Genomic DNA, 24,066 nt, shown 5'->3' on the forward strand with positions numbered 1-24,066 from the left:
CAAAATTTATATACCCTTGTGCACAAGTGCGCTCGGGTATAAAAATATTAACATGTTTGTTAACAGGTTTGTTTGAGTCACTCTGCAAAGAACATACCTATCGTCGTTTAAAGTACAAAACCGCGTATTGTCATTCCGCAAAATCGCGTAACTGAAATTTGCTGCCAAAAATTGGATTTGCTCACACAAGCTCTTGGCCCAATCTTTATTTACTCTCTAGGAAATGATTCATGTAACCTCACATACGCGGTTTTGCATTTTGTTAATACGCGGTTTTGTACTTTAAACAACGATATGTAGGCGTATGCATGTGCATAGCATACATATGAAAATCTATTTTGTTTGTTTTATTTAAGCGGTCATATTTGCTTGAACTCAGCCAGAATAACTCAAGCGATTATAGCGTCTATTAACGAAGTAAAAATACCTATGTAAATGTGCATACATATTTATAGACCAAAATATGTAGACGTGAACTACTATCGAGAACATGACATTATCAGTTGCAATTATCCATTTTGTGTGTAAAATTTTCTCTAGATTCGTACAAAGAAAGCTTAATTTACTCAGCTACTGTTTTATGTGGGCAGTTACATTAACTGATATTTACAGTTTTTAAAATTTCCATGTACCTACTATTTTTCCGTGACATACATACTATGTACAAACATAGGTCGAAGTATCGATTTGACATTAAATAATAAAAAAATCGACTTGCTTAACGGCAGACAAGAATAGATTTCGGAAGCAGTTTTGCTTATAGGAAGCATCTCTTGCTCCATTAAAACAGATACGCATATACGATATACATATATTTATTGTTGTTTTTACATTAGTACTTATTTTAAATATGTTGCTATTTTATTCGATTTTGAGCTATTCTGCAACTACTTAAATACATATTTGTATGTTAATACGAGTATCAGTGGCGTAACAATATCATCTGAGGCCCGTTACAAATTCTATGGATGAGGCCCTCCCTGTAAAAATCGCCACGTTATAATTTAATTTTAATAAACCACTTGATTAGTTACCCAACACTATCTAATAAATTTTATTTTCAAGAGCATGGGTTTATACATATCTATAATAAAATAACAATTTAATTTTGATAAGATATTTTTTAATAAAATTCTTTCCTCCGAGTTTTTTTTTCCCCAAAGTTCAAAGATAGAGCCAACAAATTTTCAGTAGACAGAATAGCCAAGTTGCATAGCCTGTCTTGTCCCATAGACACTTTCATACATTTTTTTATGTTTCGATAGCATGTTGCTAGATATATCTTTGGTTAAAAAGGGATGATCTTTCGATTTTCATTTTTCAATATGTTAGCAACAAATATGTGCTCGCGAACATACGAATAATGGAAGGCGCTTTTGGATGCAAATTGAAAAATACAGAAACTAACTTCTAAAGCGAATAATTTTATATTAAAGTGGAATAAAGTTACTTCCTCCTAACTAATTACGCGTTGAAATATCTGTCTTACTTTTTTTTTATTTATAAGCTTAAGTACCGGTCGCGAACGTATGGATCGCGAACGTACATATCGCGAACGTTATTACTTTTCTATAATTTTTTATACCTTTCATGAACAATAAGTGGTATTATAAATTTGTTCCTATGCTTGTAAGAAGATATAGCCCCACATACATAAATGTTTGCCAAAATTATCACAACGTCGAGCTGAGTCGATTGAGCCAAGTCCATCTGTCTGTCTGTTTCAACGCAATTTAGTCCCTCAGTTTTCGAGATGTGCGACTGAAACTTTGTAAGCGAGTGTATTTTTATAATGCCTTAATAATTTGTCGGAACCGTAAAAATCGGACCACTAGAACTTAAGTATAGCTCCCATACAGCTGATTGTTCATTTTTTGTTCTCGGTTGACCACTCTGTGGCAATGATCATATAGTCTTTAGTTGTGTCTCACTTTAATTGATTTAAGTACTAAAAAAAATTATATATAACTTTTTTGTACTTAGTTTTGTTAAAAATGTTAGGTTATTTCTGGGGCCCTCTCGGATCGGGGGCCCGTGGCATTTTGCCAACCCTGCCGCCCTATAGTTACACCTCTGACGAGTATCTAGATACATACATATGTACATACATACAATATGTGCGCATGCTTTTTATTTCGTTTGCAGCTGATCTTTCTAACTTAGCTTTAAGTTTTTAAAATTAACTAACTTGCATAGTTATAAAATTTATCAATTCATCATTTTACATACTCGTTTTTTCGTATCCAAGTGTGTGTGCATAATCGAAGTAAGTAGATATTCGTTTAAAAAAGTCGCTCGCAGGCACTAATTAGCCATTGGCATTATTAATAAAACGTAATTGAGTCTCTGGTGACGTAAATTAATTGGAAAACGTGATTTCGATTCAAGTATTTAGTACCGAGATAAGTGAAATATTTATGGATAATTACTTATATATAATGGTGTTTAAAAACAATATTATATTTTTAAGATAGTGGTAATGAATAACAAGAAACCTGTTTAAAGCAATGATTTCTATACGAAAACATAAAAAATATTATGAATGAGATAGGTATTATATATTTGTTTTTTTATATCTTTATATTTAATTTTTGAGTCAAAGTATGCTTGTAAGTACAATATAGAGAAGAGCATTTATAATTCCCCAGTATGCAAATAATTTTTATGACTATCTACTTACATGCATTGTTATTATTTTTACACTTTACATTTTATTTTATTAAAATTTTAAAAGAAAGACTTAGACTCATCACACGCCCCGGTAATCAAATAAAGGCGTATCAGTTAGTAAACTATAAAAAAGTCTTAATGGAATTCTGTAACTGAAAATATAACATTTTGATTTTTTTTAATTAAAACATTTTGTCTTATTGGTCGAATATATGTAGATATATAGATATGTATAACTTCGAAAGGTGTACAAAATTTAGTTTTTGCAGAAATTTAATACTTATCAAAAAAAAAAATATTTGTTCGAAACGATTTTCCGTTAAAAAGGAAAAAAATCTCTCGAAAGTGGCGTAGTAGTTTAAGGACTAACGTTAACAAAACGCAAATTTTATTGCGGATTTCGGAAAATTTTTTTCCATTTTTCATTTGGTTACCAAATAGCACAACGTTAACAAAGTCCACTGAAATTATTCAGCCGACATTCGTTGAGTAATTGACAGTGGTCCAAAGAATTCACCAAAAGCTTAATATTGAATACACCACACAGTAGCTTTGTTTCTTTACAGATAGGCACATTTACCCAAGCCATACAAATGTAAGTAAAAAATTACACTAACTACGAAAAACACATAATTTTGACGTTATACTCTCCACGGTGAAGAATTCATCTGTCGTCCCAATACCAGATAGGTTAAGCACAGTTGCTTTTATTTCCTTTCTGGTTGTTGTTGTTTCGGGCAGGGTGGGTGTCAAAATAGTTTAGAGACAAACCGATTTCGGCGTTGTGCAAACGTAAGTATTTGTGAATAATTTCGAAACATAAAATGCGAATGCGAAAACATCGGTCAGGTGTTTACATGCTAGTTACTGCTAGTTTTCGTTTCTTAAGTACCTATTTCTATATTTCTTCTTTGTGTGTACATTATACACTACCTGTCTGAATATGAGCTATTTATTATACATACAAAAAGTAGAACTGCTATCAGCGTTGCCATTTTGGCCAAATTGGTGGTTTTATTTTTATAAGCAAAAAACACAACCGACCTCAATTCTCAAATTGCCGATGCAAAAAATACACAAAAAATATTTTATTGCACTTTTGACTTTTGTGCTACTTGAGAAGTATATCAAATATCTGAATTTGAGAAATTTTCTCGAGGTCCCTCCATATAAATCTTTATATCTCGTAACAGAAAATTATATAAAGTAAATAAAAATATCCATATTATAGCGGAAGGATCGCTTTATCAAATGAACTTTTTTTTTATATATTAGAATGCATCACCAAAAAAGTTGCAGTTTTTATTGGAAGACGTCCACCCAAATATTTCGGAAAAAATATTAAGATTTAGGTGAGCTGCACCGATTTGAAAATACCTCCAAAAATTTTGTTTTTTATAAATACAAATTGTTTCTTAAACAATTTTTTGGAAAAAGTCCCGACGGACGTCACAACAGTTAATCATACAAATATTTCAAGTATTGGTTTAAGAAAACCTTAATTACTGGGCCAGAACTACACCGTTTTAGACTTGCAAAAAAACTCAATCACGTCCAAATTTTTAATTTTTCAAATATCAACACATCTTAATTTAACTTAGAATTACGTATCTATTTCATACTTTGAATTAAATCTTTTGCAAATAAGTAAAAAAGGTGAGAAAATACTTTTCTAGTGATATCTTATCGGCAAAATTTTGGTCGAGTTATTTAAATATGTCTTAAAAACCAATCTTTGAAAAAAGTTCATAAACAGCAACAAAAATCTCATGTTAAAGATGCTAAAGAATATTAGTAAAAAAGTGTGAGTGCCGGTTCGTCTAGTCTCAAAATTAGATGGATGTTTTCAGAATTTCATGTAGTTTTCGAATATATAATAGGGCCTTCCGCGCGACTTGACAAATATATGTAATTTTCGATTTTCTTTATTTTCGATTTTCAGCGTATTTTCGGTAAATTTCGCGAAAAGAATTTTTGAACAAATATTGGGAAAAATGATAATATTTGCACCTGTGCAAACCTTTGTTTTCTGAGATTGGGAAGTATAAAACAAAAATTAAAAAAAAAAACGTCACATTTAATAACTGAGCCCACATTTTTTGCGAGTTGTAAACGTTATAGTGATCCCATCTTCGCCATATTTTACATTTAGGATTTTCTAATATATTTAATTTTTCCACCTACATCTTTACTAAATTTTATAATTCCCTATTCCTAAGTAAAATTACAGCACAGGGCAAGTTTCAGCGAAATTTCCACCTGCCTCCATATAGTCGGAACACTGTGCGACGGTTCATATTTTTTTTGCAAGCTTTTTCGGACAGTTTTTTTAGACAAGCTTACAATGGCTTAAATTACACCCCAGTAAAATTACAGTTTTTTCGAAATTTCCGATTTAAACGAATAGCCAAAATTTCTCTTTCGGTATGTTGTAAGTGGATTTTAAGATAAAAGGGCTAAGCGTTTCCCTATTTGAAGCAAATGGTAGAAAATGTGGGCAGAAATCTCTTTGGAAGAAATCATAAATAAACTAAAAATTCCAGCACTCTTTGGTATTTCAAGAACTAAAAAAATCCTGTAAAAAAAGTGTATTAAATTTGGGGTAGCGAAACAAGTGCTCAAAAAAATTAACAAAGAAATAATGAAACTGAGAACAAAATTTGGTTAAAATATTCCATTTTATAAAGCCTATTCTTGCTTAGTTAAGTATAATTTGAACGGTTTGTATTATTCTATTCCTTTTTGTTATTTACGTTCAATAAAATAAAAAACTCTTAATTTTTTAAAAAGTCTATTTTTTTAAAGGTTACAGGTTTCTGGTCGAAAATACAGCTATTCACTTTTTTATAAAGGTTTTTGGTAAAAAAATAAGCAACTCATAAATAAGTGGGGTTAAGCCTTTTTTGATTAAAGAAATAAAGAAAAATAAAATGTACGTTGGTGTGGATATATCTATGGTCCTCTGCAATAACGGCACAACTCAAAAATCCATGTTTTTGAGTTATATAGCGGATTAGGTTTATAAATAGCCATATTTTTAAGTTCTACGTTCCGTTAAGTTATGTTAAGTTGCCATAATCAGGCTTTTAGTTGTTACCAATCCAGCAGAAGCGCAGTTTTGACATTTGTCACAAAACCGAAGTAGCCAATCCTTACTACTGAACAGTGGGCACATGTCTCACATTTATCGTAAATATTGGCACAAGTCAAAAACTCTCGATAGCTAAGTCATGCTTTTATGTGAAACTACGTCACTTTTCATTTTATGCTGTTGCTCATTTCATAGTTTCAGTAAGACATTTAGTATTTTTTTAATGGAAAATAAGGACACTTTTCGTTTTATGCCGTTGTTCAGCAATACAAATGGAATTTTTTTCGTTTAACTACTTACGAGTTGTTACTTATTTCGTATTTTTGCAGGCCAAAATTTACCAAATCTTCAGGAAAAGTTATAATTTAAAAGCTAACAAATTTCCCTAACAGAACGACTGCAAATAATCCGGAATAATTACGTTCCAAGACATATTATTGCTAAATTACAAAACACAAAATCTTTAATTGGCTTTACTGAAATATATGAAATTTTAAGTTGTGTCATTATTACAGAGGACCATCGATATGCATATTTACATATATGTGTATCTAACTTTTGGGGTTATGTGTTTATATTTTATTCCATTTGTCCATTTTTCAATCTCTTCTTTGTTATTTTATCGACTAATTTATGGCATTGCTTCTGCCCCTTTTGTTTAAAATTTCTAAAATAAGTCGCCTCGCTATATGTAAAACTTTTAATTACAATAATGAGCAAAACATTAGCTATTTTACATTGAGCCTGTACTTACAGACTTAAAGCTTAAACTCGGATTTAATCCGGATCAACTACAGTTAATTCCCGAATTGATCCGGATCAACGCTGACGTCTGTTTATGTTTGTACACATATCAGAAGCTATGTGAATGATAACAGATATTTTGATGGAAAAACAGCTTTACAGTTTTTAATTAGGTCCAGTGGCGTAGATATTTAGGAGTTTAAAAAAGGTAAATGAGTATTGACTAATGACTTATGACTAATGACTAACCATTGACATTGCAAGTGGCTAAGAATTGATGTTGATATTCCACTTTTCTTGTTTCAAAAGGTTTTTTAAAAATTAAAACGAAAAAATTATTTTTAAGCAAAAATCTCAACCGACCGAAAAGAACAATCGAAAACAGTTCGCGTAGTCCAAAGCTATCCGGTAACATACATCAAAAAATACTCTAATGAATTGAACACCTTCCTGATTTTTTTTTAAGTCGGTTAAAGATATTAATTTGGCGAATCTTTTTTTTCTTCAAATCGAAATGAAAAGGAATGGTAACCAACTTTTATAAATCCTTTGGTATTTCTTCATATTTTGACCTACCAACGTTTTTCTCTTAACTGTGCAAAATAACTAATACCGAAAGTTTTAATAGATAACTATACATTTTTACTGAGCTGTATTTTTGTCTCTGCTCGAAGGAGCATTAAAATTACCTTCATTATAACACTCGCGCACTTCCATCTCCGCACCTTCACTAAAAACACTTGCCTTTAAGCCATCTACGACCATATTGAAAAATAGAGGGGGAAAAAAAACACAAAACTCTAAGCGCTAGATATAAATTTCATCTTTTAAATCCGCCTATGCCTGCCTATCCACAGCGATCGTATTACTCCACTTAAAGTTGTCGGCGTTGTTGATGTCACTACATTCGAACTAATATTTGTAAGTTGTTGTTGCTGTTGTGGCGACTTTTGGTAAATATCTCGACTTTTTTTGACTAATAAATTTCTATAAGAGCCAACACGTCGTCTTCTTTGTTTGGTTGTTGGTTACAAGCCGCTTCTGCCATTCAAGCGGCGCACAAAACCACGTGAATTGATATTTTTATACAAACACACATACGACATATTGATCACAGCCAACTCAGCGTGGAATTGAACTTGTTTTATAGGCGGCTGTTTGTAATTTCTAATTTTGTCGTTTTCAACCATAGCGTTTTGTTGAACTAGTCAAAATCTTAGTAAGTGTAAAATGGCCGGCTAGTTTTGGGCGCCTAAACTGTTTAAGCTCCTCTTCGTTCACTGATTTCTTTTTGGGTCATTATTCTGTACATTGCGTTTTCTATCGAAAAGGCGGCACCATAAATTTTTGTATGTTAATGTTGTGCTATTTTATTGGTATACATACTAAACTATCGACGGAGCACGGCATCGTGGATCATATTTTACAGACAAAAAAAAAACATAATAAATACATACATACATATATATACATATCTAGGTATATAGTTACATATTTATGTGAACTTCATATGTACATACATATATAAATACATATTTTTTTGCTGTTTTTGAAATTAAAAAATTAAAACACAATCAACACTCTTGAATTTAGATTATAATTGGCTTTAAATTGGGCTTCAATTGTTTAAATAATGCGCCCCGATAAATTTTGTTTATATAGACCACTGTCAATTATTCTTTTTAATTAAAAAAGTGTAGTATCTAAGTTGGTCTTTATAAATTTGGTTCAATTCTTCTTTTACGAGGCCATATCTAAATTTATGATCCACGCAAAACTAAGCGCAGTAGTTCACAGCGCAGTATTTTAAAGGCGCTAAGGAGGTTGGTCTAGCGGTGAACGAGGACAAAGCAAAGTATCTCTCGGCAACACATAAAAAGTCCTCGCGGTTTACAACAGACCTCAATTATAACTTTGAAGTACTGAAGGGCTTTTTTCCAGGATCCAGCATAAAGCTTCATTTCTCCCGCGAACAGTTTTTTTTCAGTTTTCTACTTTACCAGTTATTTGAAAAGCAGTTCAAGAGAAGAACTTCTGAGTTTTCGAAGTTTAGCTCATAGACAGCTTTAGTTAGCAATTGTAGATAAGAAAGCAAGTTAATCGGGTCGCAATTTAGTTCCAAGTTGATACACCGCGCACCCTGATCAATTTCAGCCTCAATCAAATTTTCAGTTTCCTATTTGCGTAGGCGAACCGAACAGTTTTTTCTCTTTTTCTTTTTCTACAGAAGGGTCAGCCGGCCAAATTTATTCTTGCTCTTAATTTCTGGAAGCTATGTTGGAATTATTCACTTACGCCAAAGTTTTACTCTTGCCGTTTGGAGTGTATTTCCAAAGTTGTGTTTTTGTTTTATGGTCTCAAAATGTGAAAATTCAAAAACAATCTTTTAAATTGGTGACCGCCCTTTTTAATATTCTTAGTGTTTAAGCTAAATATTTCCTTATACTCCTTGACACCCATATTTTAATATTTCATACAGTAACCTCTGTATAATTTAAACAAGTTCAGCTTTTTAAAGATGGCACAATATTAAATACTTAAAATATTTTAAACAAAAAATATTTTTCAACTACAATCTTGTTAAAATCTTTTTGTGTGACACCAAAATATACATATTTAAATTATTTACTTCCCTAAATTCAAGTTGCATTTAAATTTTACAACGAGTGGCAACTCTGCCATATGTGTAAACAGGTGGCAACCTTCTTCAAATTATTTTCAAACTAAAACGTTTGACACCCATCTTGTGATGCATATTTGTATCATCTGAATCCCTTAATTCAAGATAAGATTTAGAACAAGTGGCAACCCTCGTACATATAGTTTAGAAAATATCTTCAACGCAGTTTCCATTGATAACCATATTTAAGTATGTAATTCATTACAATGAACTTAATTTTGTAAAGAGCTAGCAACTCTCTTTTAAATAACCACAATCTCTTTCGTCTGACGCTCATATCAGGATACACATTTCATTGTTCGAATTGCATTAATTTAAGTTTGAACTTGATTTTGTAAACGGGTGACAACACTCCTACAAGCAACTTAGAAATAAATCTCCTCCAAGGCCATTTTAATTGATATCCATATCGTGGTATTCGTTTAACCTATTGTAAACAGGTGGCAACCCTGTTTAAAATAATTTCAAACAAAAACCTTTTTAATCCTTTTTTGTCAGACGCCCGTATTACGATATATATTTAAATTAACTAATTCTCTTAATTAAAGTTGAATTTAATTTTCAGAACAAGTGGCAACTCTCCCACATGTAGTTTAAAATACTTTTTCATTTTGATTGATATTCATATTGTAGAAACTCATTTCACCATTATTATTATCTTAAATAGGTGCTTATATGAAGAAACCATTTTGATCGATACCCATATTGTAATAATTGATTTAACTTATAAATAGTTTGTATTTAATTATTTATCAGGTGTGAGCCCTTTTCAACAAAGCGTTACTGCACATCTACACGCCGTGCGATTATTTACGGTTTTCGAAAATCGATCAGATATGGCCACTGTAATGTACATATACACAGTACATTCATGCATATATCTACATACCACACATACTCAATATTGAATATGGCGATGGTATGCCCATCAGTCGTTATATTTCTCACAATAAGGACTGACACACTTCGTTTTCCTTTCTTAAATCTGTTTGAAAAAGTAGTTCACTCGCGTTCCCACACCGCCTCCTTTAAACTCGTTGCAACGACTTAACTGTTTAAAAGTAGTTAAAGAAAGAAGGGTACTCATTGTGATATCATTTGGAATGTAACTGTCTATTGCGGACGTATGTACATAATATTTCACACGGGCCTACTGCAAATAATAACGGAGCAAACGGCAGTAGTAAAATATCTGCGCGAAGAACTAATTGCGAATCAATCCTTTCAGATGCTTGCAGTTTACATACACATGTATACATTTTCATTAATCTTTTGTACAGAAAAAATTAACAGTTATATAAAGTATTGTTGCAGTGCAGAAATTAGTGCCAAGCTAAGTGTCAAGTAACGCAAAAACGGCCAGGGGGGTGCACTCGGAAAATTAACAAACAAACGTATTTGATAGGAGAGAAAAGAGGGATACTTCGCGGTGTTTTGACAGGCAAAGGATTTACAAGGACCATTAGTTCTACACACATACCTGGCAAACGCACATAAATGCATACGTAGACAACTGCATGTACACTTGTTTGCAGTTGCCATTGTTGTGCGTGATTTATTTCAATGCTGTTCTCACAATCGCTTCACACCCAACTACTATGAACGTGTTGTTGTCCTGAATTTTCATAGACAAGTCTCCTGGAGTGTCGAACGTCAGCAGCCACACCGTCACTTGAGAGCGGTAAAATGATGTCGTCAAGTGTCATTCACCTCCATTCAGGTGCTTGGCTTCTTTGTGAATAAATACATATTAACACACACATTCCTACTCATAATGTGATAATGATGCAACATGGATTTACTATGCATCGAGTATTGAAACCCATAAACGCGACTAAAAAAGGCACGTATGTATGTATACATAACAACCAAAGAAGCTTTGAAGGATCAAACCATGAAAGCTTGGATTTTGAAGTTGAGCCGTCTTGCAGGAAATCTGTGAGCCCTAAATTGCATATAACATGTGATCGATAAAGCAGTCGTTGTATTTAATTCGAACTTCCACCTCCGATTTGTGCTAACCAGACAACCGAACAACCGGCCCTTAGAGTTTAAACTTAGTTTAAACCACGGGCAGTTTTCACCGTACCCTGAAAAACTGGCCCTTAAGCTTTAACAAAAAAAAAAAACCGATTTGAAAACAAATTCGAGTCAATACACTTTTGAATTTCTGAGCGTGTTGAAATTTGGTTTATGCATACGTTTTGAATCGCGGCGAAGTGGGTTAAAGCGCTTTATATGTCGGTATAAACAAGGTATATTTTAATTCTACATAGTTTCAAGGCTTCATATATAGAAAATGTGGTTGAAAATCTAAACCCAACATATGTGCTCTTTTTTTAACTTGGAAGGTTTGTTTTGAAACTAAATTTAGTTTGGTCATATATGTAGTGCAAAAAGTTTAAAATCAAAACCGAAATTTTTAACCATGTAAGTTGAAATGTAGCTAGACAAAATGATCTCAAGTAATAGATTGAAAAAAAATTTAGTCACTCAAAAATGTTTAACAGCTCAAACGTTTCCAGTCTCTTCAATTCCGAGTTTCGTTTTGAAAACTGGTAATCATAAACTCAAAGACCGAATATGCGAAAATTAAAAGATTGACAGTTTACTCTAGCTACACTGCAAGAAAGAAATTAGCAGCGTGAATCCTTAGCTAGTTATTTCCGCTCATTATAATAATAAACAAAATTTCGTCTCAGAAACTGTTTATTGTTATTTGGTACCCCGCTGTAGGGGCGCATGCTTTATTCTACATTCCACATGATTTTTCAGTTTCTCAATTACTTTTACAATTCCTTTGAGTAATTCAAAAAACCAAAGTACTCTTGCAATTCCAGCGAATGGAATGTGAAAAAAATCAATTACATTTTCCATTTCTTTCAAAGGAATTGAAAAAAAATACATTACTAGCACGTCATTTATTCTAATTACGATATTAAATTCCTTGTAATGGAATTAAAAAAAAAGAAAACAATTACATTTGAAAGTACTTCTAAGGAATTGAAAAAGTAATAAATTCCTTTGGGCTGTGGACTGAAGGAATTGATCCCTAATTACAATTCCTTGTAATTTGTAATTGGGAATAATTTAATTCCTAAAGGAATCATTACGACCCAGCCTGATGTTGGTGGATGAAACTGCCACTATAGTACCAGAATCTTCCCTTGTGGGGCGGTTGTTAGCAGTGCGCCTACCGTTCCACAGGACTCGTTCCGACTAACATCAAAAATAAAAAAAAAATAAAAAAGGTTTTCTAATAACGGCCGCCCTCGGCACACAGTGCGAACCTCCGAGTGTATTTTGGCCATGAAAAACATCTATTAAAAAAATACAATCGCCGTTCGGAGTTGGCGTAAAACTGTAGGGCCCTACCCTTTGTGTGACAACAGCAAGGCATACACCACAAACCGGAGGAGAAGCTCGGACTAACATTAACATACATATCTGTAAGCGACAATCTAGTATTATTATTATGCAAATTAACTACTTCAGAATAGTTGGAAAATATTTGACCTAAATAATAATACAAAATACTATTGTCCTTTTTTTCTACACTTTGAAGGAGTTATTGATTTCATTCGACATTGTCAAGCTTACAGAAAATTTGAGCACCAGCACATTTACTACCGGGTGAGCAGACGAGCTGCGCAACATGCATACAAATTTCGCCCCCGTTCTAGGCATTACAAATCTGTGTGTGTGTGGGCGGAGGCTCGATTAGAATACCAAATACTCGCGTTGCAATATTCATCGATTAAATTCTTAAGGTTGGTGAAAGTATGCGTGCAATATTTAGAAGAAAGGTAACGTTGGATAAGGATTTGTTTGCGCATGCGTCTAAAAAGGGGAGCAGGTGTTACCAGATTGAAAATTTGGACATATTAGCATATAACCAATGAAATTTTATTATAAAACTACATAGATATATGTTAGTATATATACCTCAAGATTAAATAAATGTTTAGATAAATTCAAACGCAACCAACTATTTTTTAACAGTGTGAAGACTTATAAAATCTTAAACAGACGGCAGCGTTGATCGGGATTAACTGGGACTTAATCCGGATCAACTGCAGTTAATTCCCAAGTTGATCCGGAACAACGCTGCCGTCTGTTTAAGCTCTAACATTATTTTTATGGTATATTTTTAGCCGTTTAAAGTTTACGAAATACCAAACTTATGCCAACTTTGTGATCACCACAATTGTAATCCCTTTTATGAGATGGGTGATACAAAATTGGTTTAGGCTTACAATTTGGTAATAAACTAGAAATATATAGTACAAGTTATAATATAGTCTTCTTCTTCTAACCAACCATGGGTGCGGAGTCAAAGAATGTTTTCACCGGAGCGTCGTCATCAATGCGTACAATATGCCAAAGCCAGCGAATCGCTGTATTTTTATTCGCCTAACTATATCCATGTCGTTAAAAAGCACATATAGTTCGTCATTCCATCTTCTCCTATTTATATCCGTCGTCTCCGCGAACAGGGGCGTAGATCTTACGTAGAATAGTTCTCTCGAAAGAACGCAAAGCCTTCTCATCTTTGCTCGACATGATCCACGCGGCGAAGTCGATCACCTCTTTCCGTTGACGGAGGCGTCGTCATGAAGGTTGAATTTTTCAACTGTTGGACCAAATATGCCTTCGTTGCCCACCCTGGCGTTGAAGTCGACAAGCACGATTTTAATATCGTGGCTGATGTTTATAAATTGTGCCTTTATGCGGATTGTAGCAATTCGCTCACAGAAGGGGGTGAACCTGGAGACAAGGTGTCGGGGTCTCCGCCCAACCACAAATGCAATACCAAATTTGTGCGCCATCTCATGGCAGCTGTAGTAAATATCGCATGCTGCAAATTTTGTTCAGCCATAACGCGTTCATCGCATTTCCCGAACTGCGGCGATGTCAGCCTGATATTTTGTTATGACATCCAGCAGTTGGATGGAAGCACCTTCCCCATAGAGAGTTCGGACATTCCAGGTGCGTATCCGTAAACCATGGTCCTTGTTTCGTTTGCGAGCTGTTTGCTCCAATACAGACGCCCGCTTCCAGCCGCGCGTCATGGCGAATACACGGTGCAGACTTCAGTGAGCGCTTAAACCGAATAAGTCGGAGTGCCCCACCGAAGCTCCCTCTCTTTCTTCCGTGACCGAAGGCTCCTCTCGGATAGGTTACCGTGTCTCGCACATGGCTTGCTCACATTTCCTAGAGTCCATGAACGAGAACGCAGGGTCGGTATTGAGTATAGTCAGCCAACTCTAACTGCATACCCAGAAGAACGGCTATACCCCATTGCACTTGTGCAGTGTCTTATTTACATAATTTAAACATATTGAATAATGAAAAATTTAATTGTAAATTACACACATTCTATTAGTTCTGACAAATTCGAGATACCTGCGTATAGCGGAAAATGTCCTATGCATTCATCTGCATAACGGTACACACATTTACATAGAAGTGGGTTCTGTAAAGTACTTTCGATTCCATCTTCTACGTACATACATATGTGCGCGCATGTTTGCAAAATGAAAACTTACGATATACACATATCTCGTTTGGTGGAAGAACGTCATAACTAAAAAAGAAATAAATATTTTAAGAAAAATGATTTTTAAGTTTTTAGTCATTTATTTATTCCTAAAAAATGTAAAGGTAATCCAGAGAATAAAGTTATCGTCAAAGCTTACTTGATTTGGTCATAGGACGAACGACGATTTTTTTTTTGTGAGAGGAAGTTTAACATTGCCTGTTCTTTATATTTTTTAAAACACATTAACAAAATGTTAAGTACAAATTATTTTCTCTGTTACATGTAATAAACAAAAAGCTAAATGTGTTTAGAGAGAGCTACAAAGCGAAATACGATTTTTGTTAGTCGAATCGACTAACGGGGTTCCAGGTTTAAAATGTATGGAAAACTTTGATGGCATTGAGCGACCTCCAAATATTTTTTGATTGCAAAATAAAAAAATAGGTGTATTTTTTTCGGCGTTGAACAATCCAAGGTGGTGAGATCATAAAAATTTCGACTTAACTTTTCGACGTGCATTTTTGGACCACCCTAATGTACATACATATCATCGCTTTGCGCGGAATACCTCGTACACGTCAAATGCAATACGTGGTATGTACAATGTACATATGTATGTGTAAGGCAGTCCGGAAATTTTACAAATTGTTTAAATGGATTTCTAACTGAACTTTCCAAAGATTAGCTTCTACTATAATTATTCACCATTAACACAAAAATTAATTTTTTTTCTGTGCTACCTCATACGTGGATTTGGCGGGTTCGACGTATTGCGCTCCAAGCGAGGATAAGTACATATACCCTGCAGGCAAACCACGGACTAGTGAATCAAATTTCAAGTTCCGTACTAGGTCTTTATCGCCAAAAAGGAACTAGTCCGTCAAGAGCTAGATCCCCACCAGTCCAAAATCGGCGGAAAGTGGTACTTTTAAAAAACTAATTGTATTCAGTTTTTTTACTAGAAATCTATATCTAAATTGACGAATTTAGTNAGGAACTAGTCCGTCAAGAGCTAGATCCCCACCAGTCCAAAATCGGCGGAAAGTGGTACTTTTAAAAAACTAATTGTATTCAGTTTTTTTACTAGAAATCTATATCTAAATTGACGAATTTAGTACTGGTTCGGAACTATCGAAAAAGGGATGCAGCGGGGGGCAATTGACACTTCCTATAGGACATCGCCATGTTAAATTCGGCAGTTGTTTGCATGCAAAAGAGATTTATCGCGAACCAGTACTGAGTCTAAGGGCCAATTTCACAGTGCGTAGTTAAGTCCGAATCGACAGTTAACTAGAGATTTTCAGTACAAAAATCTGTAGTTAACGCCCGATTCCGAGTTAACTACGCAGTGTGAAATTGGCCCTAAATGTACTAGAAGCGCACCAATTCAGAACTAGAGATTTTCCCCACAGGGCATAAACAGGCAAAATACTTTTCTATCGATTCGAAAAATTTGATACAATCAAGCACTTATACCTCACACGAATCATCGCAAGGAATCTCTTAGTGTAAGAAAAAGTTCGTAATGTTCGTTGGTAAATATGCATGAATGTGCATTAGACTGCGCCTTACTTGTATGGAGAATATTTTTTGTTAAGCTACAAATCAAGACTCCCCCTAGAAATGTTCCTTTGGCCATAAAAACGTGCCTTGCGAAAAAATTTTAAAGTCGGATAAGGGAAAGACGTGCCTCAAAGGATCTGCAGCTTCGAATGTTTATACGAAATACATCTTTAGTACTAAAGGATAGACTTAATGGTGTTTTCGTCTTTAACGAAAAGTGTCATACAGAGTTAAATTCGCACTGAATATCCTTAAACAACAATGACATGGCCCTATAAGGGGCGAAGCTAGGCATAGCTTACATAAAAATGTTTCAACCATGCCCACTCTTGTATAATATGATTTCCTCATGACTTAGACGCCTGACTACTGATAACAAGATGAAATGCTTCCTGGAGTTAAATTATTTTTGGCACCAATCTAGATGTTTTCGAGAATCTTCGTATTTTACTTTAAGATCTTTTGGATTTTTTGAGAAGTGTTCGTAATTAATGCTTCGAGATATTTCGGAAGTAAATCTTATTATGCTAAATATTTCTGCCTTGTAAAATAAAATGCATAAAAATCAGCGGTCTTTGATTTGTATATCGTTGAAATAGTGTATCTTTTATTTGAAAGAACCCTGCTTCACAAACGGTAATATATACATACGGGGCACGATTGAGAGAAATAGAGGTTGCGCCAATAACGGTACCGCTATTCCTCTCTCAGTCAATTTGACAGAATCGTTGTTTGTATGACGTCACACTTGTGCAACTTGTTTACGTTTTCCTTGCAACATTTTTTCTTCTTCTTCCATTCTTGCTCACGTTTTGGCATTTCTCTCTCGCAATTGCACCAGTGTGATGTGACACAAAAGTTATTATCAAAAATCCTCTCTGATAGGCGCAATCTTGTATTCTATCATTCTTGCATACGGGGGACATTTTATAGCAGACTTTTGCGATTTTCAGAAGAATTTCTAATGTTCTCTCATATATGTATGTACTTTGGTACTTATACATACATCCTACACATATGTACTCTTATATATATTTACGTATGTATGTGCATATGTATGTATGTACATAAGCAACTGAAACACGCGACCAGCAATAAATGCGTGTATGGATATACATACATATGAATATATACATTTGGATATGTGTGTTCTATGTACATATACATTGCTAGTCAGCGCAGTCTAAAGTTGCACAAACATTGCTGAGTATGTGCGTGAAAGTACACACCTCCTTCAGCTTAGTTGGTATTCAGATTGCGTTGCGTGTTTTGAATGTCCTGTTCGCCGTTATGAATTATTCAAAAATTCCTAGTGAACGCAGCAAAGTGGCAACACTCAAACAGAAGCGGCAACAGCAGCACCAGCAACATGCTTGTATGTTCTCTACCAACAAATGCTAAAATAGCAACAGCAGTAACCCCCAGCTGCGACAGAGGAAGTTGCACGCCAAGGACGAACAACGCGACGCATATCAAAAAGCTTGTAGTACTAGGTATGTATGTATGTATATATGNGTATTCAGATTGCGTTGCGTGTTTTGAATGTCCTGTTCGCCGTTATGAATTATTCAAAAATTCCTAGTGAACGCAGCAAAGTGGCAACACTCAAACAGAAGCGGCAACAGCAGCACCAGCAACATGCTTGTATGTTCTCTACCAACAAATGCTAAAATAGCAACAGCAGTAACCCCCAGCTGCGACAGAGGAAGTTGCACGCCAAGGACGAACAACGCGACGCATATCAAAAAGCTTGTGGTACTAGGTATGTATGTACAATGTATATACAAAAGTTGGCTGGTTGCTTGGTTAAAAGAGAATGTCCGCTTCAATTCCTACCACCGCTGGGGTTACTTTTGCTGCCCGATTGTAGTTGCCAAAACGCAACGTACATACAAATGTGCTGCGAATTGCTGTCTTCATACTAATATATGTACGAGGATGTATGTATGTACATATGGAGCGAGCATACAATATCTGCAGTGCAGTATATACATATCGTTGCCTTAATATAGAAAGGCCCTATCTGACATCGTCGCTGATTTACAAAAAGTCGTAACTAACTAAAAATCGAAAATTTTCGTTTTAATTGATTATGATGCATTTGATCGAATTATGTGGCCTCACATCGTTTTATGCAATACAAGATTTTAGTTAGTTACGGCTTTGTGCATTTCAGCGACGATGTGAGATAGGGCCTTTCTATATTAAGGCAACGATATGTATTAAAAAGCACAATCGTGTTTGTATGCAAGCGAGTTGAAGCGTCAGCAACGACGTTATCCTTTGACATAGCTGCAACAACAACGATGACGAAGGCACCGACAACAAAAACAGTGCCACAACTAAGCTAAGGTCGAATTGCCCCAGCAGTGGCGCAACGCACAACAAACAAACTAGCGCGGCATTTTGCGGACGGGCTCGTTGCGCTGCCATGTTCTGACTGACTTCGGCGCCATTGCTACAGTTGGCGTTGCGAAAGTGAAAGTCAAGGTTAATCCGTCTGCAAAAATTCAATATTTTGTACATTAAACTTTACACTAGCCTCCATACAGATACACTTGGTGTGAAAACGGTGGTGTTGTTGCATGTGGGGAATCACATTCTCTTCACTTCCTAGCAAAAGTTATGTAGGTAACCGTGCAAGGAATGTATGTATGTATGTAGGTATGTACATATTTCCCTGGCCACCCTCTACTTGATGTTTTGTGTGATAAATACATATGTGGCTAGTGAATATAGACAGTGGAAAATAATTAGTTTCATATGGAGCCAACAAAAAGTACATACTATATCTTCCCAAACTCCTAGCTCTATCAATCAACTATTAGCGATTAACTAAAGCTTTGTTCAGACAACGTGGTCTTAGTACCAATCCGAGCAAAACTGAACTGGCGCTGTTTAGACGAAAAAAAAGAGAATTCAGTATCCCTTCTCTCAACAGAGCTATTACCCTCAGAGGCAAACTGTCTGTTCGCTGTATTAGACACAAAACAAGGATTGAAGGCAAATGTCTTGAAAAGCGCCCATAGAGCTACAAAGTATATTATGCAGGCAAGGTAGTCTCCAGACACGGGACTAATGCAAAACCTTGTCCTGTGGATGCACTATGTAGGCTATTATAAGACAAATATCTAGTAACCTGCGGCTCATGGTGGCAAGCACCGGAAAATAAAGAAAAACCACTCGGAAAATAAAGAAAAAAGTCATAATCCTGCTTGCAAGATAGGAACTATATCGCAAAAACTTGCATCTGAGCAATCAGTGGTATAGGATATTTAGCTTATACAGCTCCGCGATCTTTAAGATTTTTCAGAATACTTCGTATGATTATTTAGAATATAAATCTCGAAATATCTTGGTTTAAGCTGTCTTGAAGGAAAACCCCATGTCTGAACAATCTGTTGTATGGAGGCTATAGGTAATGGATACCCGGTCTTTGTAGTTTTCACTGTAAGATTTCTGTTGATAGTGAGTGAAAATAGTGCGAAGTTTTATGTTCCTAGCTGTATAAATATAGAGAAGTTATAATGCAAAATCTCATACCTTTCAATTAGTTGTAAGGGAGCTATATGTTATAGTGGTCCGATTTTTCCGGTTCCGACAAATGATTAATACTTAATAAAAATTCACTCACTTACCAAATTTCAGTCGGATATCTAAAAAACTGAGCGAGTAGATAGAATACAACAGACAGACAGACGGACATGGCTAAATCGGCTCAGCTCAAAGTTCTGATCGTATAAGTATACATTTCCATGAGTCGATCTCTTCATATTCTGGTACTTACAAGCATCGACCCAAAGTTATAATACCATTTCATGGTCATGAAAGGTATAAAAATTTAACTTTTACTGGCGGTTACCACTTTCTTCTTTTTTATATACGAAAACGTAAAAAATTTATCAATATAGATCTTAGCTATGACTTATTTATTAACATTTTTTACAAATACCAACACCAATTTTTCAAGTGTGCTGTGAAATTTTTAATATAAAGGAACATACTTTCATTGACTTAAATTCTTTCTAATAACGACCAAATATGCGTGCTTCACGGGTTCAGTAGAGCTTTGCTGTTGTCCAGAAGACTAGATGTAGTTTTGGAAATGTTCAGGGCGTATAGTGATGTCTGACACTGGGATCGGCATTTCCATCCTCAAGCATGCATCCATTAATATACCACTGCAAGTGTCCCCTTCACAGATTAAAACCTTGTAGGATTTTTGGAATAATAGTTTCATTTAGTTGCTGACAGACAAACCGGTCCAGCAAGTCTCATTGTCAATTAGTATAGTATGTGATGATTCTCAGTGCTTTGGTTGGGCAGGTGAGCATGGCTCCTATAATGGCTACAAAGATAAATCGGTACCTGACTTTTGGCCACCAGGACAAGGTATTAATCGGTTTTGGCCAAAACGTCAGTTTGGCGGATATCCCCCATGCTTTACCATGAAGCCTCTGACAACCTTGTTGCTAAGAGCTATGAATCGCCGTGTCTCATCAGTCAATTTATTTCATGACCTTGAATTTTGCTTGAATATCAAGGTATTCATAAAGGGCTATCTGCTCATGCGACAATGTCTTTCAATTACCTGAGTTAGACAATGTATTGTAGATTTGTTGGCCTTCACACAAGGGCTAGACCTTTAAATAGGTATATGATATAAGTAATAGCCATCTAATTTTACCAGATTTCAAAAATGTACCAGGTCTGAAAGTTATGTACCAGTGTACCAAACTGAAAAAATTTACCAAAAATGGTATCTTTCGGCCAAAACGGCAACCATGCGTATACCCAGTGAAAAATTGTGTTCTATAATAACAGGGATTAAGTTTTTCTCTTTCGTTCTTACAACTTAAAACCTATTCTGTCTTAATATTTCCGAAAATATCAATAATCATAATAGCAGAATTTGTGACCACGGAAAATATCCTTGGGATGAGAATTTCGTACTTTGTTTCAGAATGCTGTGCATGTGCAGTGCTGGTTCGAAATATTTAACTCTTCACAGAAAGAAACTTTTGCTCAAACATGAAAGCTCTAAATCTTTAAGGGGTTTTGCTTATTACAGGGCATGATTTTTTGGTTTCCGAACACGAACACTCCAAGAACCGCTTCTTCGGATGTCACACTCAGAAAAAAGCATTTCCTTAAATCAAGAAAATAGTATCCTTATTTTCGAGCTACTGTTTTTTCCTTAATATTACGAAAAATTTACTCAATTTCAGAAATTTTTCCCTAATTTAAAAATAGGGCGTTATTATTTTGAAGAAGTAAATTTACTCGATATAAGTAATAATTTGCTATAACAATTTTGGATTTTGTCAGTGCTGTTAAGACAAAGTTAATGGCTTTCCTGTCAAATGTCGGCTGTGGCGTCGCGTGAAGACTACTGCTTCTGGTTCTGAGATCGCAGGTTCAAATCCGGTTGGAGGTGGTTAGAGTAAAGTAAAGTGTTTCAAATTAAATATAAATTATAAATTGTAAAATTAATTTCATATATGGAAAACTAAATACTCAAATACCATAAAGAATAAATTATTTATAAATTTTTTATTTTAAATACAATACACTTTGATATCGATGATTGATGGAGCTCCATCAGAGTAGGGCACGTTCGATATCAAACGAGATTTTAGTTCACATCACTGTATTTTAGGCTTGGTAATTTATTTCTTTTGAACTTTACCCTGTAACAGCTGCTAACATAATATTCGCGGCTCGCGTTTTGGTACGCACGCCGTTGAATTTGTTTGTTTTTCGTCACCCGAAATTGGCTTGCGTGCGTTTGCATTTGATTCCATTGAGCGAACCGTCAAATCAAAATGTCATGCAGAACAAAAATTAGAAATTGAGTTAGCTTCATACGCACGTCGTTCAATTTCGGTTGGTCCCATACAGGTTGTATGTGCATGAGAAATGTTTGACAGTAAATTGGAGGCGTGCGTGAATATTAGGTTAGCCTGTGATTGATTTGCCTTGTTTATAATCTCCTTGAAAATTGCGCTCAACGTCCCTTTACAAAGTCGTATTAGTTTTATGGGGATCCTAAATTTAGACATGTCTTCGTACTTTCAAATGAGACCCATAAATGAACAAAATGTTCTGGTGTATCGATTTGCTTAGCTATTATCTCTACCAGGATTAGAACTGTAAAAATTGTATCAATAACACAGTAGGACAGTAAATTTTACTCACAAAAGAAATGAATATATTCGCGAAACCATGAGTAAATTATAGTAAAACTCGATAGTTGCACAACCGAATGCTAATACCACAGTTCCCAAATTTTACATTTGCTGCAAGACATGCAATAAGGTGTAAGTACCGAGCGATTAATTTTCCCACCCTTTTCTGAGAAAGTATACCTCGAGTTGGTTACTAATCCGATTTCGGCTATATCTCCCTTAACAGATATGTCTGAGACAAGATAATAAGCTTTGACTTAAATTGTTTTCTCATGTTTATTCATGTGCATGTGTTCTGGAGTTCATGAGCTTCTACGTATGATCTTCACTGATTGTACAATAATTGAGACCTCAGGCGAAAAGTCGCTGCAGTGAAATGTTAACCTAGAAGGTATGTTCAGATGAGTGTCTGGCAAAAAAATACATCCTACCCAACCGTCTAATTTGGAGCTGGCTGTATAGATAGTGAACCTTCAGGAATGTACACAAAATTCTGGATTTTCTTCTCCAGGCTGAAGCTCACTTAGAACCCATGACTTACGCAGACGCCTGCCTATTGAACATTTTTGTCTTTGCTTCTGCGATTAAATGGTATTTTGAAATTTTTCGTTATTCACGTGATTTGTTGGGTAGTTTAAGGCAACCATTATATAACTCAAGTCAAATAGAGTTCACTGGTGGGTTCCATAAGAAGTGTGTTATTGAAGCGTCGACCTTCAAGTGTTTGCTTTCACCTTCATAACCTGCAGCTGCTGTTCGGATTCACTCGGTCTACTCAAACATCATGCTTTTGCATTACACCACAGGCTTTCTAACCTCATTCAGCGTACACAACAGCAACAATTGGCTTCTTGCACGTTTTCGCATTGCAACTTAATTTCGTTGCTTGCAATTTTTAAGATTGTCAAACGCGCAGCTGAAGTACGCAACTGTATGCACTCACACGGCTGCGGCCTGCCTCAGCCAACGAGGTTACAATTACGATTGACATACAATGGTTAAATTGAATTTGAGCTGTCAAGCACAGAATACGCTCTTACCGACTGTTGCTCGAAATGTGGCCGCCACTGCGGATTGCAATCGTAAACTGTAAAGGGCAACGCAAGTTGAACTCGGTCAATTGAGAGACGCAACAAAGTCGTACTATGAGCAGCGAAACTAGGTTAGTGGAGAGATGGCGATGATGCAGTGACAACGCTAAATACTGCAATGATACGCAGAGATGGCGGGATTAGAATTGAAGATATCAGAATTACAACAATAATTGCATTTCGTGCAACAGATCGTTCACCGAGCGCAGCAATTTTGCCTTCACTGACGAACGAAGCCACAAACTCGCTTTGCTGCTGCCCAGCTGATCGCGACATTTATATGTAATTGAAAGATGATTCAGACGAACGGTGACCGGCAGTTGCGTGCGCGCGCCTCCTTTACCTTCGTCGCCGATTATCAAATTGCAGCATCATTACAGATATGTTCGAAATTTCTTTTTAAATTCCATCAACGAGACAACAGAACGATGCGAGAACGCGTGCACGAATTGCGTGAGCGGTTTCGAAAAAGCAGGTCAAATCATTGCGCTGCGGAC

At 35.4% G+C, this 24,066-nt stretch overlaps 1 long non-coding RNA gene across 1 annotated transcript; it reads right to left on the bottom strand.

The window, feature by feature from the left end:
* Positions 1–7,005: 7,005 nt before the first annotated feature.
* LOC108372669 (uncharacterized) lies at positions 7,006–23,750 on the bottom strand. The gene is made up of 3 exons (XR_001848875.1): positions 23,738–23,750; positions 18,979–18,984; positions 7,006–7,077 (listed from the first exon to the last, which is right to left on the bottom strand). It is a non-coding gene; the product is annotated as an uncharacterized LOC108372669 (long non-coding RNA).
* Positions 23,751–24,066: the final 316 nt, after the last annotated feature.

Source organism: Rhagoletis zephyria, unplaced genomic scaffold, assembly GCF_001687245.7.
Source record: "Rhagoletis zephyria isolate East Lansing unplaced genomic scaffold, Rhagoletis_zephyria_1.1 Rzeph_scaffold_05961, whole genome shotgun sequence".
Taxonomy (NCBI): Eukaryota; Metazoa; Arthropoda; class Insecta; order Diptera; family Tephritidae; genus Rhagoletis; species Rhagoletis zephyria.